The following is a 16,098-nucleotide window of genomic DNA, read 5'->3' as shown; positions in this document are numbered from 1 at the left end:
AGTTGGAGTTCAGTAAATCGCGGCAGATTTTAGTAATCAGGAATTACTAAGTGGAAAGGTATGAAACTGAAAAACGTTAACCATACGATAAAAGAGTTTCATAACTAATTACAATACAGCCTTATCGATTTTCACAGAAACTGCACCAATGGCACAGTCAAGATCGAAAGACGAAACGATAGCCTGCTGTACTATCATTTTATTGATTTCAATGATGAATCAGTGGGGTTAAGATAATCACATTTGTAATAAATAAAACCTCTCTGTACCGTCAATTGTGCTAATCTAAACCGGCCTACCTGGATTACCAGACCTCTTCTTTTCCTCAACAATCAAACCAAGTTGTTCATATAGTATTTGGTGGGCGATGTAAGTACTTATCGAGCTGTATTCAATCACAATACGACACAATACGTGTATATTATATGGCTCTTAATGAGGTTTATGAAACGCTTAATACCGTGAGAAACCCGGTATAGAGACGTTTTACAGTTTATCACGAAAACGTATACTTGGCCTCATGGCTCATTTACAGTTCGAAGAAGGCAAGAACAGACCAGGGAAACTAAGGAACAGCCAGATCCAGGAAGCAAGTGTAAATACACCTTCCAACACCTACTGTGACTTGTTTTGTATTGTACTGCATACCGCTTCATTTGCTATGCGGTATAAAATCACCCCCATATGTCAGGGTCGGCTAAAAGTAAAATCAACAAGGGTAACATACGGGCAAGGATAAGATTTAAATACGAGCGTCGGGCAAGGGGTAGTAAAGAACCGGTAATAATTCATTCAGTAAAATTTTCCACGAGAGTCAGGATATTTTGGAAATTGCTAATAGAGACAGATCCTGATCAGGAAGGATTGTTAATGTTATTGAGGATGTTGATTTGAAATCCGGACGTTGTGAAGTAAAAATACAGGTTCTTCCCGCAGGATATTCGGGGCCCATGATGATCAGCTCGGGATAAATGTGGGACAGATCGAAGAGCATTGAAAAGACCGAGTTGACATTTTAAGCTTTCTGGTCTTTTCTTGCCTTCTTTGAGCTGTCAAAGAGTCATGAGGCCAAGTAGACGTTTTCGTGATAAACTGTAAAACCTCTCAATACCGGGCCTCTCACGGGAGAAACGAGAAGTGTACGGTATAGAACGTTTCATATACCTCATTAAGGGCCATAATATAATATACACGTATTGCATTGTGTCGTATTGTGATTGAATACAGCTCGATATGTACTTACATCGCCCACCAAATGCGATATGAACAACTTGGCTTGATTGTTGAGGAAAAGAAGAGGTCTGGTAATACAAAACAAGTCACAGTAGGTGTTGGAAGGTGTATTTACACTTGCTTCCTGGATCTGGCTGTTCCTTAGTTTCCCTGGTCTGTTCTTGCCTTCTTCGAACTGTAAATGAGCCATGAGGCCAAGTATACGTTTTCGTGATAAACTGTAAAACGTCTCTATACCGGGTTTCTCACGGTATTAAGCGTTTCATAAACCTCATTAAGAGCCATATAATATACACGTATTGTGTCGTATTGTGATTGAATACAGCTCGATAAGTACTTACATCGCCCACCAAATACTATATGAACAACTTGGTTTGATTGTTGAGGAAAAGAAGAGGTCTGGTAATCCAGGTAGGCCGGTTTAGATTAGCACAATTGACGGTACAGAGAGGTTTTATTTATTACAAATGTGATTATCTTAACCCCACTGATTCATCATTGAAATCAATAAAATGATAGTACAGCAGGCTATCGTTTCGTCTTTCGATCTTGACTGTGCCATTGGTGCAGTTTCTGTGAAAATCGATAAGGCTGTATTGTAATTAGTTATGAAACTCTTTTATCGTATGGTTAACGTTTTTCAGTTTCATACCTTTCCACTTAGTAATTCCTGATTACTAAAATCTGCCGCGATTTACTGAACTCCAACTACAAATATTGGTGATTTAAGTATTCTTGAAACGAAAAATTCACTAAGTTTTTTTGAAAAGCATTTTTCTCCGCGTTTCATGCGATTTGATCACTTTTGGCGGAAAATTATTTTTTGAATTTTCGAAATTTTTCCAAGTCTCGAAAAAAAAATGTAAGTGAAAAATTTTCAAAGTTTTTCTAAAAAACTACTTTTCTCCGTGTTTTAAGCTATTCCGATCATTTTGAGCCAATAAAAATTTTTTAGAATTTTGCTAATTAGCTAATTGATAATTATCCAATTAAATGATTATCTGACGTAAAAATTGTTAGAACAAAAGTTTTTCTTCATGGTAATATGAACACACTCGATTGATCCGCAACCTTTTACGATGTTCACAACTAAAGATATTTGACAAACAAGAAAGGTGGTAAAAAGTGGTAAAGTGGCAAAAAGTGGCCTTAAGACACGTGGAAAAGTTTGGAAAAGTTGGTCAGCCATAAAGGACATCTATTAGGACTCAAAAACGTCAAAAATCCTTTGTAAGCTTTGTGTGTCGGCAGATCGATTTTTTCAGACGGATCTGTCTGTACTATATACACATAATGTCACAATGACCCTATAAAAAGAAAAAACTAAACCCTTCAACAACTCAAAGTTTTGAAAATCACCCTTGGCCTTGCGGCTCCAAGTTCAAATCTAAACTGTCTATATTGACAAAGTTCTTTCTCGCCCCTCTGTCTCCCCGGAGAGAAATCACCGTTGTTCTTAAGATTTCAAACCGAAGGCGCTTCCTAATATATCCCACAGCATCTGCATACCTTTGAACTGTGTGGAACTCCATCTATGTTGATAGGACTATTGGTGTAAATGTTCCATGTTTCACTTCAACGATCCTTTTGTTGTACATGTTTTCTTTTGTCTCTCATGGCTAGTGTACATACTCATTGGAGATCCAAAAGCCAATATTATTGGAAGGAGCTTGAGCATGAAATACTCTTGCATCTAAAAATACCCTTTCCAATGGGTTCTATACACTCCTAGCACTAAAATCTAACCTAGCTCCATCTGTTTTGTTGGCCCCTGCAGGAAGTTCTCTCCCATTGACAGGCATAAGGAGAGGTTCAGTGGTAACATCTTTACAGCCAGCAGTTTCTAAGAGCTCTGCTAACACACCTCTCAATAGATCTTATCTAGTGGCTTAAATGTAAAAAGAAGAAAGGAAAGAAAGTATTTGTGTCGCAGTTAGGATGTGTGACCCTGATGTCAAAGAATGTTCTTTCAAAGGGTGCATACATTCCGACAGCTGCAACATCAAAACGGGCTTCATCCTGGGTGTTAGTCTTCCTTGAGACTTGGTTGGACTGTCAGGAGTGCTGGTTCTATCCTTACGTTTTTACACTTTGCTTCCCGTAAGAAGAAAGCAGCAGTGTCTCGTATGGTATTGTGGCGCATGGAAACGTATCCACCTAGTTTATAATCAAGGGTGTGGTAGACATGCCCTGTTTACATTTCAGCCAGCACATTTAGAAAGCACTCCTTGGATCTTCCAACCATTAGTCAGTGTAATAAGCGCCAAGCGCGAGCACAGAACTTTTTTTCTCCGATTTCGATAAATTCGGTACCAAAATTTGTCTAAAAATGTGAATAAAATAAATCCACCGTGTAGCAATTTTCGCTAAAAATGCTACACGGCGCTTGTTCGCCGCGCGTGCTTTTTTCGCGCAAATTTTTAGGTTTTGGCCTATAACTTTCACATTTTCAGTTATTATCACATAATTATTATGGCATCGTAATCAGCTCATCGAGGCGAAACTTTTAATACTAATATTTTAAGATTTATAGGAAAATTATTTTCAAAATTTTTCAATCTGAACACAAGGGTCCCTTGTGTGAAATTTTGAACAAATTTTTGGAAAATTTGGTGCTTCAAATATTACAATTTTGGTACCAAAAGTTGCGTCTGACTAAGCTCATTACGATACTGTAATAAATATTTCAAAATATTCAATATTTTAGGAGTTATAGGCATTTTAAGCAATAAATTGCCCATTTTTCGTCCTTTGTACATTCTTGTAATGCACAGGAGGCCCACATATAGCTCGACGTTATTTTGCTACACGGTGAATTTGCATTATTCACACTTAGAGGCAACTTTTGGTACCAAATTTATCAAAATCAGAGACAAAAAATTCTGTGCCAACTTATGGCGCTTATTACATAGACTACATAGGCGTATGCTGTCTTGGAACTCCTGCCAGTTCAGAATATAGCTGAGGTCCTTTGTTATTTCTGATCACACATTTATCTCTCTTTTGTGACGAAATACTTCTAACCGTGTTTGCCCTTTCTAGCAATGACACGACAAGGAAACAGGGATGACCGATTGGACTGGTGAGTTGCGGACCAGTGGCAGCATTGACATACGTTGCATGCCACTTATCGCGCGGGATACGTAACATGTATCAATGGCAGCACACTACCGTCCAATCAAACTCACAATGTCTTTAGTTTGTAGTCAGTGTAGTGCTACTGAGTAAGCATATTCACGGGATTTTATCCTGACAGGATTGATTATGCCTAACCCGCCAAATCAAACAGGAAGTTGGAGGATATCTCTCTCGTGCTGGTTGACTTTAATTAACGATGTCATTCTTCGCAGCTCGGCGCGGCACAGTAACAGTAACACAGTAACGCATCGTGCTACAATGGTTGACTGGACGACCAAGGATCGAGGGCTGGAATGAGCATATGCATGATCTTGCTCTCCAGTTGTGCAAAGTACTTTGCAATATCAGGTATTGTTTTTAATTATGACTTAATCGATTCAAATATAAAAGGAGAAAACCAATATAGCCCAAATTCAGTTGACGGATCTTACTGATCGTCTAAATTTCTTCGAAGTAACGCGCGCCGCTTTCTTCATTCTTCTCGAAATTTTAGACGGGAGGGAAATAAAATGTTTTAATGGGCGCTCAGCCTGTCATATCATTCCGCCTGATCTATATTCGGTCATGATCATAAACTTGTAGCATGATGCGTTACTAGGCCGCGCCGCGCACTCGATTATGCTTAATTCTCGCAATTATGCTTCTCGCAACCACCACCTCGCTAGATCGGCAAAATGTGCTACTTATAAGGGCCTCGCCGAGCTGCGCGATGAATTGACATCGTAAAGTAAAGTAAAGTAAAAATTGTGACATAACATGTCATCACTAATGTCTACAAATAAAAGTATCATCACACTACATGGAAAAATAACTATTTTTCCATCAAATTTAAAAGTAATACATAATAATTTATCAAATGTTCAATGCAAATGTTAATCATGGACATGAATAAAAACAACATTACAAAATTTAATTTATATATACTTCTTTGTTCTTGATAAATGTTTCGTATTTGACCATTGTTAATGATTTTGCCCGGCGCGCTACTTCGTAGCACTTGCCATCGGGAAGAAAGCGGCGCGCGAAGATAACTTCTCCAAGAAAAATCAAGTTCAAATGCGACTCATAAATATAGCCCCCTTGAACTACAAATATAATTAGGGGGTGCACGATAAAATAAACTTGCTCGGATTTTAAAAATGTTTGTACCATTGTTTTCTAGAGTGTAGAGACTGTGAGAATTTTCACAATACCAAATTTATCATACCTTTTTGGAAAGATCGGTGAGTTTCGCCTAGGTGCCATATTATATTTGATGGTGCGCGGCTTTTGGAGCAAAATTAGCTGTAAAAGTCGCGTAATTTGACCAAATTCGTTGATTTTTGTCGTATTATTCGGATATATCTTCAGTTCCTTAAATGAGATCATTCTGAAAATTGACGATGACCTTCCAATAGGGCTTTCACAACTGTCCGAAAAATTTGGTGGATATCGGAGTTGATATAGTGATCAAAATGGGGCAATATACGCTGCTTTTAGCTGTAACATAATGTTTGATAATTGGATATGCTTTAAATTTTTCGGACACTTTCCTTGTAAGTCTATGAGTAAGCTTACCAATTTTTGTTGCAATCGGAGGTCGGTAAGAATACTCAATATCTATTTGTTTGAAGAAAATTGTGCTGGCCGAAATTAGCGCTAAAAAACCATCCTACAGTCGGCACGCGCGGCTCACTGTCGATGGCGCACTACCTAATATAATTGATATAACTGGTATATGGTACCTTCAATTCTTTTAAAACCTCTTTCAAAACATTCCAAAAATGGAAGTCATTTACAATACATTTAGAAATCATATTCTTTTTAAAACTTTGCAATTTTAAAACTCAAAACTGTCAAGCAGTTCTTCACCTCCGTTGGGAGTTTGTTCCAAAAAGGAACAACCTGCTCTGGAAGAAAAGAACACTGAAGATTCTTGACCTTTGTCACACTCTTACTACATTTATTGGATGAAACCAGATAAAGACCTGATCTGGTTGGTCTGAACAAGTCTGAACCATAATCAGTCAAGCCATTAATAACCTTAAAAGCTTCAATAAGGTCCCCACGTATTCGCCACTCTGCCCGCGTTATCAAATTAAGGATTTCCAGTCTACAGCTGTAAGGAAGAGTACCCACACTTATTATAAACATAAATTATAATAGCCTCAAGCCTGGGGTCCTCAGGTAAGTCTGAACACAAATTTGACAGATAGGATGAAATATTTGCACAGAGACCAATTAGTCAGTTAATTGATGATGGTATGAAACCAAATTGAGGTACTGGAAGTCAAAATCCCGAAGAAAATTGAAAAATCATATTGTCCCAAATTCTGTCCCATTTTCAGTTTTTGAAGATGAAATTTCCAGGACCGAAATTTTACAGTTTTGACTGAATTTCTCACCTGCAACCAGTTAGTCAGTCAACTATAGGTGCCAAATGATAAGATTGAGGTGCTGGAAGTTTGATTTCTGTTGGAGGAAGGTCGCTGCAGAAAGCTTAACAAAACGAAAATTCATATTTTCAAAAGTCTGTCCCATTTTCAAATATGACAATTTCTGAACACAAATTTGACAGATTGGATGAAATTTTTGCACAGAGACCAATTAATCAGTTAGGTAATTGATGATGGTATGAAACTAAATTGAGGTACTGGAAGTCAAAATCCCAAAGAAAATTGAAAAATCATATTGTCCCAAATTATGTCCCATTTTCAGGTTTTGAAGATGAAATTTCCAGGACCGAAATTTTACAGTTTTGACTGAATTTCTCACCTGCAACTAGTTAGTCAGTCAACTATAGATGCCATATGACAGGATTGAGGTACTGGAAGTTTGATTTCTGTCGGAGGAAGGTCACTGCAGAAAGCTTAACAAAACGAAAATTCATATTTTCAAAAGTCTGTCCCATTTTCAAATATGACAATTTCTGAACACAAATTTGACAGATTGGATGAAATTTTTGCACAGAGACCAATTAATCAGTTAATTGATGATGGTATGAAACCAAATTGAGGTACTGGAAGTCAAAATCCCAAAGAAAATTTAAAAATAATATTGTCCCAAATTCTGTCCCATTTTCAGTTTTTGAAGATGAAATTTCCAGGACCGAAATTTTACAGTTTTGACTGAATTTCTCACCTGCAACCAATTAGTCAGTCAACTATAGATGCCAAATGATAAGATTGAGGTGCTGGAAGTTTGATTTCTGTCGGAGGAAGCTCACTGCAGAAAGCTTAACAAAACGAAAATTCATATTTTCAAAAGTCTGTCCCATTTTCAAATTTGAACATTTCTGAACACAAATTTGACAGATAGGATGAAATATTTGCACAGAGACCAATTATTCAGTTAATTGATGATGGTATGAAACCAAATTGAGGTACTGGAAGTCAAAATCCCAAAGAAAATTGAAAAATCATATTGTCCCAAATTCTGTCCCATTTTCAGTTTTTGAAGATGAAATTTCCAGGACCGAAATTTTACAGTTTTGACTGAATTTCTCACCTGCAACCAGTTAGTCAGTCAACTATAGATGCCAAATGATAAGATTGAGGTGCTGGAAGTTTGATTTCTGTCGGAGGAAGGTCACTGCAGAAAGTTTAACAAAACAAAAATTCATATTTTCAAAAGTCTGTCCCATTTTCAAATATGAAATTTGACAGATTGGATGAAGCTTTTGCACCGAGACCAATGAGTCAGTTAATTGATGATGGTATGAAACTAAATTGAAGTACTGGAAGCCAAAATCCCAAAGAAAATTGAAAAATCATATTGTCCCAAATTCTGTCCCATTTTCAGGTTTTGAAGATGAAATTTCCAGGACCGAAATTTTACAGTTTTGACTGAATTTCTCACCTGCAACCAATTAGTCAGTCAACAATAGATGCCATATGATAGGATTGAGGTGCTGGAAGTTTGATTTCTGTCGGAGGAAGGTCACTGCAGAAAGCTTAACAAAACGAAAATTCATATTTTCAAAAGTCTGTCCCATTTTCAAATATGACAATTTCTGAAAACAAATTTGACAGATTGGATGAAATTTTTGCACTGAGACCAATTAATCAGTTAATTGATGATGGTATGAAACCAAATTGAGGTACTGGTAGTCAAAATCTCAAAGAAAATTGAAAAATCATATTGTCCCAAATTCTGTCCCATTTTCAGTTTTTGAAGATGAAATTTCCAGGACTGAAATTTTACAGTTTTGACTGAATTTCTCACCTGCAACCAGTTAGTCAGTCAACTATAGATGCCAAATGATAAGATTGAGGTGCTGGAAGTTTGATTTCTGTCGGAGGAAGCTCACTGCAGAAAGCTTAACAAAACGAAAATTCATATTTTCAAAATTCTGTCCCATTTTCAAATGTGAACATTTCTGAACACAAATTTGACAGATTGGATGAATTTTTTGCACAGAGTCCAATTAGTCAGTTAATTGATGATGGTATGAAACCAAATTGAGGTACTGGAAGTCAAAGTCCCGAAGAAAATTGAAAAATCATATTGTCCCAAATTCTGTCCCATTTTCAGTTTTTGAAGATGAAATTTCCAGGTCCGAAATTTTACAGTTTTGACTGAATTTTTCACCTGCAACCAGTTAGTCAGTCAATTATAGATGCCAAATGATAAGATTGAGGTACTGGAAGTTTGATTTCTGTCGGAGGAAGGTCACTGCAGAAAGTTTAACAAAACGAAAATTCATGTTTTCAAAAGTCTGTCCCATTTTCAAATATGACAATTTCTGAACACAAATTTGACAGATTGGATAAAATTTTTGCAAGGAGACCAATAAGTCAGTTAATTGATGATGGTATGAAACCAAATTGAGGTACCGGAAGTCAAAGTCCCGAAGAAAATTGAAAAATCATATTGTCCCAAATTCTGTCCCATTTTCAGTTTTTGAAGATGAAATTTCCAGGACCGAAATTTTACAGTTTTGACTGAATTTCTCATCTGCAACCAATTAGTCAGTCAACTATAGATGCCAAATGATAAGATTGAGGTGCTGGAAGTTTGATTTCTGTCGGAGGAAGCTCACTGCAGAAAGTTTAACAAAACGAAAATTCATATTTTCAAAAGTCTGTCCCATTTTCAAATATGACAATTTCTGAACACAAATTTGACAGATTGGATGAAATTTTTGCACAGAGACCAATTAGTCAGTTAATTGATGATGGTATGAAACCAAATTGAGGTACTGGTAGTCACAATCCCAAAGAAAATTGAAAAATCATATTGTCCCAAATTCTGTCCCATTTTCAGTTTTTGAAGATGAAATTTCCAGGTCTGAAATTTTACAGTTTTGACTGAATTTCTCACCTGCAACCATTTAGTCAGTCAACTATAGATGCCAGATGATAAGATTGAGGTGCTGGAAGTTTGATTTCTGTCGGAGGAAGGTCACTGCAGAATGTTTAACAAAACGAAAATTCATATTTTCAAAATTCTGTCCCATTTTCAAATATGAACATTTCTGAACACGAATTTGACAGATTGGATGAAATTTTTGCACAGAGACCAATTAATCAGTTAATTAATGATGGTATGAAACCAAATTGAGGTACTGGAAGTCAAAGTCCCGAAGAAAATTGAAAAATCATATTGTCCCAAATTCTGTCCCATTTTCAGTTTTTGAAGATGAAATTTCCAGGACCGAAATTTTACAGTTTTGACTGAATTTCTCATCTGCAACCAATTAGTCAGTCAACTATAGATGCCAAATGATAAGATTGAGGTGCTGGAAGTTTGATTTCTGTCGGAGGAAGCTCACTGCAGAAAGTTTAACAAAACGAAAATTCATATTTTCAAAAGTCTGTCCCATTTTCAAATATGACAATTTCTGAACACAAATTTGACAGATTGGATGAAATTTTTGCACAGAGACCAATTAGTCAGTTAATTGACGATGGTATGAAACCAAATTGAGGTACTGGTAGTCACAATCCCAAAGAAAATTGAAAAATCATATTGTCCCAAATTCTGTCCCATTTTCAGTTTTTGAAGATGAAATTTCCAGGACCGAAATTTTACAGTTTTGACTGAATTTTTCACCTGCAACCAGTTAGTCAGTCAATTATAGATGCCAAATGATAAGATTGAGGTGCTGGAAGTTTGATTTCTGTCGGAGGAAGCTCACTGCAGAAAGCTTAACAAAACGAAAATTCATGTTTTCAAAAGTCTGTCCCATTTTCAAATATGACAATTTCTGAACACAAATTTGACAGATTGGATAAAATTTTTGCAAGGAGACCAATAAGTCAGTTAATTGATGATGGTATGAAACCAAATTGAGGTACTGGAAGTCAAAGTCCCGAAGAAAATTGAAAAATCATATTGTCCCAAATTCTGTCCCATTTTCAGTTTTTGAAGATGAAATTTCCAGGACCGAAATTTTACAGTTTTGACTGAATTTCTCATCTGCAACCAATTAGTCAGTCAACTATAGATGCCAAATGATAAGATTGAGGTGCTGGAAGTTTGATTTCTGTCGGAGGAAGCTCACTGCAGAAAGTTTAACAAAACGAAAATTCATATTTTCAAAAGTCTGTCCCATTTTCAAATATGACAATTTCTGAACACAAATTTGACAGATTGGATGAAATTTTTGCACAGAGACCAATTAGTCAGTTAATTGATGATGGTATGAAACCAAATTGAGGTACTGGTAGTCACAATCCCAAAGAAAATTGAAAAATCATATTGTCCCAAATTCTGTCCCATTTTCAGTTTTTGAAGATGAAATTTCCAGGTCTGAAATTTTACAGTTTTGAGTGAATTTCTCACCTGCAACCATTTAGTCAGTCAACTATAGATGCCAGATGATAAGATTGAGGTGCTGGAAGTTTGATTTCTGTCGGAGGAAGGTCACTGCAGAATGTTTAACAAAACGAAAATTCATATTTTCAAAATTCTGTCCCATTTTCAAATATGAACATTTCTGAACACGAATTTGACAGATTGGATGAAATTTTTGCACAGAGACCAATTAATCAGTTAATTAATGATGGTATGAAACCAAATTGAGGTACTGGAAGTCAAAGTCCCGAAGAAAATTGAAAAATCATATTGTCCCAAATTCTGTCCCATTTTCAGTTTTTGAAGATGAAATTTCCAGGACCGAAATTTTACAGTTTTGACTGAATTTCTCATCTGCAACCAATTAGTCAGTCAACTATAGATGCCAAATGATAAGATTGAGGTGCTGGAAGTTTGATTTCTGTCGGAGGAAGCTCACTGCAGAAAGTTTAACAAAACGAAAATTCATATTTTCAAAAGTCTGTCCCATTTTCAAATATGACAATTTCTGAACACAAATTTGACAGATTGGATGAAATTTTTGCACAGAGACCAATTAGTCAGTTAATTGATGATGGTATGAAACCAAATTGAGGTACTGGTAGTCACAATCCCAAAGAAAATTGAAAAATCATATTGTCCCAAATTCTGTCCCATTTTCAGTTTTTGAAGATGAAATTTCCAGGTCTGAAATTTTACAGTTTTGACTGAATTTCTCACCTGCAACCATTTAGTCAGTCAACTATAGATTCCAGATGATAAGATTGAGGTGCTGGAAGTTTGATTTCTGTCGGAGGAAGCTCACTGCAGAAAGCTTAACAAAACGAAAATTCATGTTTTCAAAATTCTGTCCCATTTTCAAATATGAACATTTTTGAACACAAATTTGACAGATAGGATGAAATTTTTGCACAGAGTCCAATTAGTCAGTTAATTGATGATGGTATGAAACCAAATTGAGGTACTGGAAGTCAAAATCCCAAAGAAAATTGAAAAATCATATTGTCCCAAATTCTGTCCCATTTTCAGTTTTTGAAGATGAAATTTTACAGTATTGACTGAATTTCTCACCTGCAACCAATTAGTCAGTCAACTATAGATGCCATATGGCAGGATTGAGTTGCTGAAAGTTTGATTTCTGTTGGAGGAAGGTCACTGCAGAATGTTTAACAAAACGAAAATTCATATTTTCAAAATTCTGTCCCATTTTCAAATATGAACATTTCTGAACACGAATTTGACAGATTGGATGAAATTTTTGCACAGAGACCAATTAATCAGTTAATTAATGATGGTATGAAACCAAATTGAGGTACTGGAAGTCAAAGTCCCGAAGAAAATTGAAAAATCATATTGTCCCAAATTCTGTCCCATTTTCAGTTTTTGAAGATGAAATTTCCAGGACCGAAATTTTACAGTTTTGACTGAATTTCTCATCTGCAACCAATTAGTCAGTCAACTATAGATGCCAAATGATAAGATTGAGGTGCTGGAAGTTTGATTTCTGTCGGAGGAAGCTCACTGCAGAAAGTTTAACAAAACGAAAATTCATATTTTCAAAAGTCTGTCCCATTTTCAAATATGACAATTTCTGAACACAAATTTGACAGATTGGATGAAATTTTTGCACAGAGACCAATTAGTCAGTTAATTGATGATGGTATGAAACCAAATTGAGGTACTGGTAGTCACATTCCCAAAGAAAATTGAAAAATCATATTGTCCCAAATTCTGTCCCATTTTCAGTTTTTGAAGATGAAATTTCCAGGTCTGAAATTTTACAGTTTTGACTGAATTTCTCACCTGCAACCATTTAGTCAGTCAACTATAGATTCCAGATGATAAGATTGAGGTGCTGGAAGTTTGATTTCTGTCGGAGGAAGCTCACTGCAGAAAGCTTAACAAAACGAAAATTCATGTTTTCAAAATTCTGTCCCATTTTCAAATATGAACATTTTTGAACACAAATTTGACAGATAGGATGAAATTTTTGCACAGAGTCCAATTAGTCAGTTAATTGATGATGGTATGAAACCAAATTGAGGTACTGGAAGTCAAAATCCCAAAGAAAATTGAAAAATCATATTGTCCCAAATTCTGTCCCATTTTCAGTTTTTGAAGATGAAATTTTACAGTATTGACTGAATTTCTCACCTGCAACCAATTAGTCAGTCAACTATAGATGCCATATGGCAGGATTGAGTTGCTGAAAGTTTGATTTCTGTTGGAGGAAGGTCACTGCAGAAAGTTTAACAAAACGAAAATTCATGTTTTCAAAAGTCTGTCCCATTTTCAAATATGACAATTTCTGAACACAAATTTGACAGATTAATTGAAATTTTTGCACAGAGTCCAATTAGTCAGTTAATTGATGATGGTATGAAACCAAATTGAGGTACTGGAAGTCAAAATCCCAAAGAAAATTGAAAAATCATATTGTCCCAAATTCTGTCCCATTTTCAGTTTTTGAAGATGAAATTGCCAGGTCTGAAATTTTACAGTTTTGACTGAATTTCTCACCTGCAACCATTTAGTCAGTCAACTATAGATGCCAGATGATAAGATTGAGGTGCTGGAAGTTTGATTTCTGTCGGAGGAAGGTCACTGCAGAATGTTTAACAAAACGAAAATTCATATTTTCAAAATTCTGTCCCATTTTCAAATATGAACATTTCTGAACACGAATTTGACAGATTGGATGAAATTTTTGCACAGAGACCAATTAATCAGTTAATTAATGATGGTATGAAACCAAATTGAGGTACTGGAAGTCAAAATCCCAAAGAAAATTGAAAAATCATATTGTCCCAAATTCTGTCCCATTTTCAGTTTTTGAAGATGAAATTTCCAGGACCGAAATTTTACAGTTTTGACTGAATTTTTCACCTGCAACCAGTTAGTCAGTCAATTATAGATGCCAAATGATAAGATTGAGGTGCTGGAAGTTTGATTTCTGTCGGAGGAAGCTCACTGCAGAAAGTTTAACAAAACGAAAATTCATATTTTCAAAAGTCTGTCCCATTTTCAAATATGAACATTTCTGAACACAAATTTGACAGATAGGATGAAATATTTGCACAGAGACCAATTAGTCAGTTAATTGATGATGGTATGAAACCAAATTGAGGTACTGGAAGTCAAAATCCCAAAGAAAATTGAAAAATCATATTGTCCCAAATTCTGTCCCATTTTCAGTTTTTGAAGATGAAATTGCCAGGACCGAAATTTTACAGTTTTGACTGAATTTCTGACCTGCAACCATTTAGTCAGTCAACTATAGATGCCATATGACAGGATTGAGGTGCTGGAAGTTTGATTTCTGTTGGAGGTAGGTCACTGCAGAAAGTTTAACAAAACGAAAATTCATGTTTTCAAAAGTCTGTCCCATTTTCAAATACGACAATTTCTGAACACAAATTTGACAGATTTGATGAAATTTTTGCACAGAGACCAATTAATCAGTTAATTGATGATGGTATGAAACCAAATTGAGGTACCAGGTACTGTAAGTCAAAATCCCGAAGAAAATTGAAAAATCATATTGTCCCAAATTCTGTCCCATTTTCAGTTTTTGAAGATGAAATTTCCAGGACTGAAATTTTACAGTTTTGACTGAATTTCTCACCTGCAAACAGTTAGTCAGTCAACTATAGGTGCCAAATGATAAGATTGAGGTGCTGGAAGTTTGATTTCTGTCGGAGGAAGGTCACTGCAGAAAGTTTAACAAAACGAAAATTCATATTTTCAAAAGTCTGTCCCATTTTCAAATATGACAATTTCTAAACACAAATTTGACAGATTGGCTGAAATTTTTGCACAGAGACCAATTAGTCAGTTAATTGATGATGGTATGAAAACAAATTGAGGTACCGGTTGCCAAAATCCCGAACATGAACATAACGTTTCCACCATAGGGCGAAGGCACTGCATGGTTAGGATGGATTACTCAATTGCAATATCACAAAGCATATTAAATACTTTAAATACTTTAAACATTGTTGGCAAGTTTTCTGATTTCTGATATTCACTTTGTTTGTCTAAATAACATTAATCGATACATCAGAACACACACAAATACAAATAAAACCAATGAATCGTTGCAGTGGAACATGAAATATTGGAACAAAAATGGACATCATATCAAAATAAATATAAACAATATACATATTACCATAATTAATGATAAACAGTAAATGGGTAGTAATGGTGTCAAAATACACGTCAGGCGTAACATAGCACATTATAGGTTGATTTCCAGTTTAGATCTGTTGTGCGGAAGAAACATTTCAAAATCGATGCACTTTTTTTGGGCACTCAGCATTCAAAGATATAAGCAATTCTTTACAATTATATTACAACAATTTACTTATTTGGGTCAGAAATGGTAATGATAATACGTAACAAAACAGTATAAAATTCGTGCTCATTTTCAGGAATAATGCTCATCGTCCTATCGAATGTTTCAAATAAAATTAAATAAATCATCAGACTTCAGAATAAAGTCACCTAGTAAGTAAACTTAACACACCCCTGGTTAATTATTGTACAAAACGCCATATACACAATAAGGGCAGGCTAAGATTTTGGAAATTTCACCTTGTCAGGTAAAAAACCAAGTTTGTCTCTAAACGATCTTGACCGATTTTTATTGGAATCCCCACCATTGGAACTAGAGTTTGAATTGTCAGAAACAACACTGACATTCGCATCATACTCCACCGGAACAGATTGAGTTCTAGGGAGGGGTCTCATGGCACGGTAACTTTCGTTTCTGGCAACCAAGGCATGAGGACGCCCAGGAAGGGGAACATCTCCAAGTCTGAACATGCACTCCCGGCATTGACCACAGCTGCAAGCACCACCTGACAGGTGCTGGAAGAAGGGTTCATGGTCAGAGTTAGTGGGGGTTAGATCGAACTTTGGAGAAGATATTTCAGCGTTGTACTGGGA

At 35.8% G+C, this 16,098-nt stretch overlaps 1 protein-coding gene across 1 annotated transcript in view; it reads right to left on the bottom strand.

The window, feature by feature from the left end:
- Positions 1-16,098, bottom strand: part of LOC134820740 (muscle M-line assembly protein unc-89-like) — a 204,831-nt gene that overhangs the window by 13,148 nt on the left and 175,585 nt on the right. The gene's annotated exons all lie outside the window — the stretch shown is intronic.

This window comes from Bolinopsis microptera, chromosome 9 (genome assembly GCF_026151205.1).
Source record: "Bolinopsis microptera isolate Bmic1 chromosome 9, MBARI_Bmic_1.0, whole genome shotgun sequence".
Classification (NCBI taxonomy): Eukaryota; Metazoa; Ctenophora; class Tentaculata; order Lobata; family Bolinopsidae; genus Bolinopsis; species Bolinopsis microptera.
This window is presented reverse-complemented; position numbering and strand designations above follow the sequence as displayed.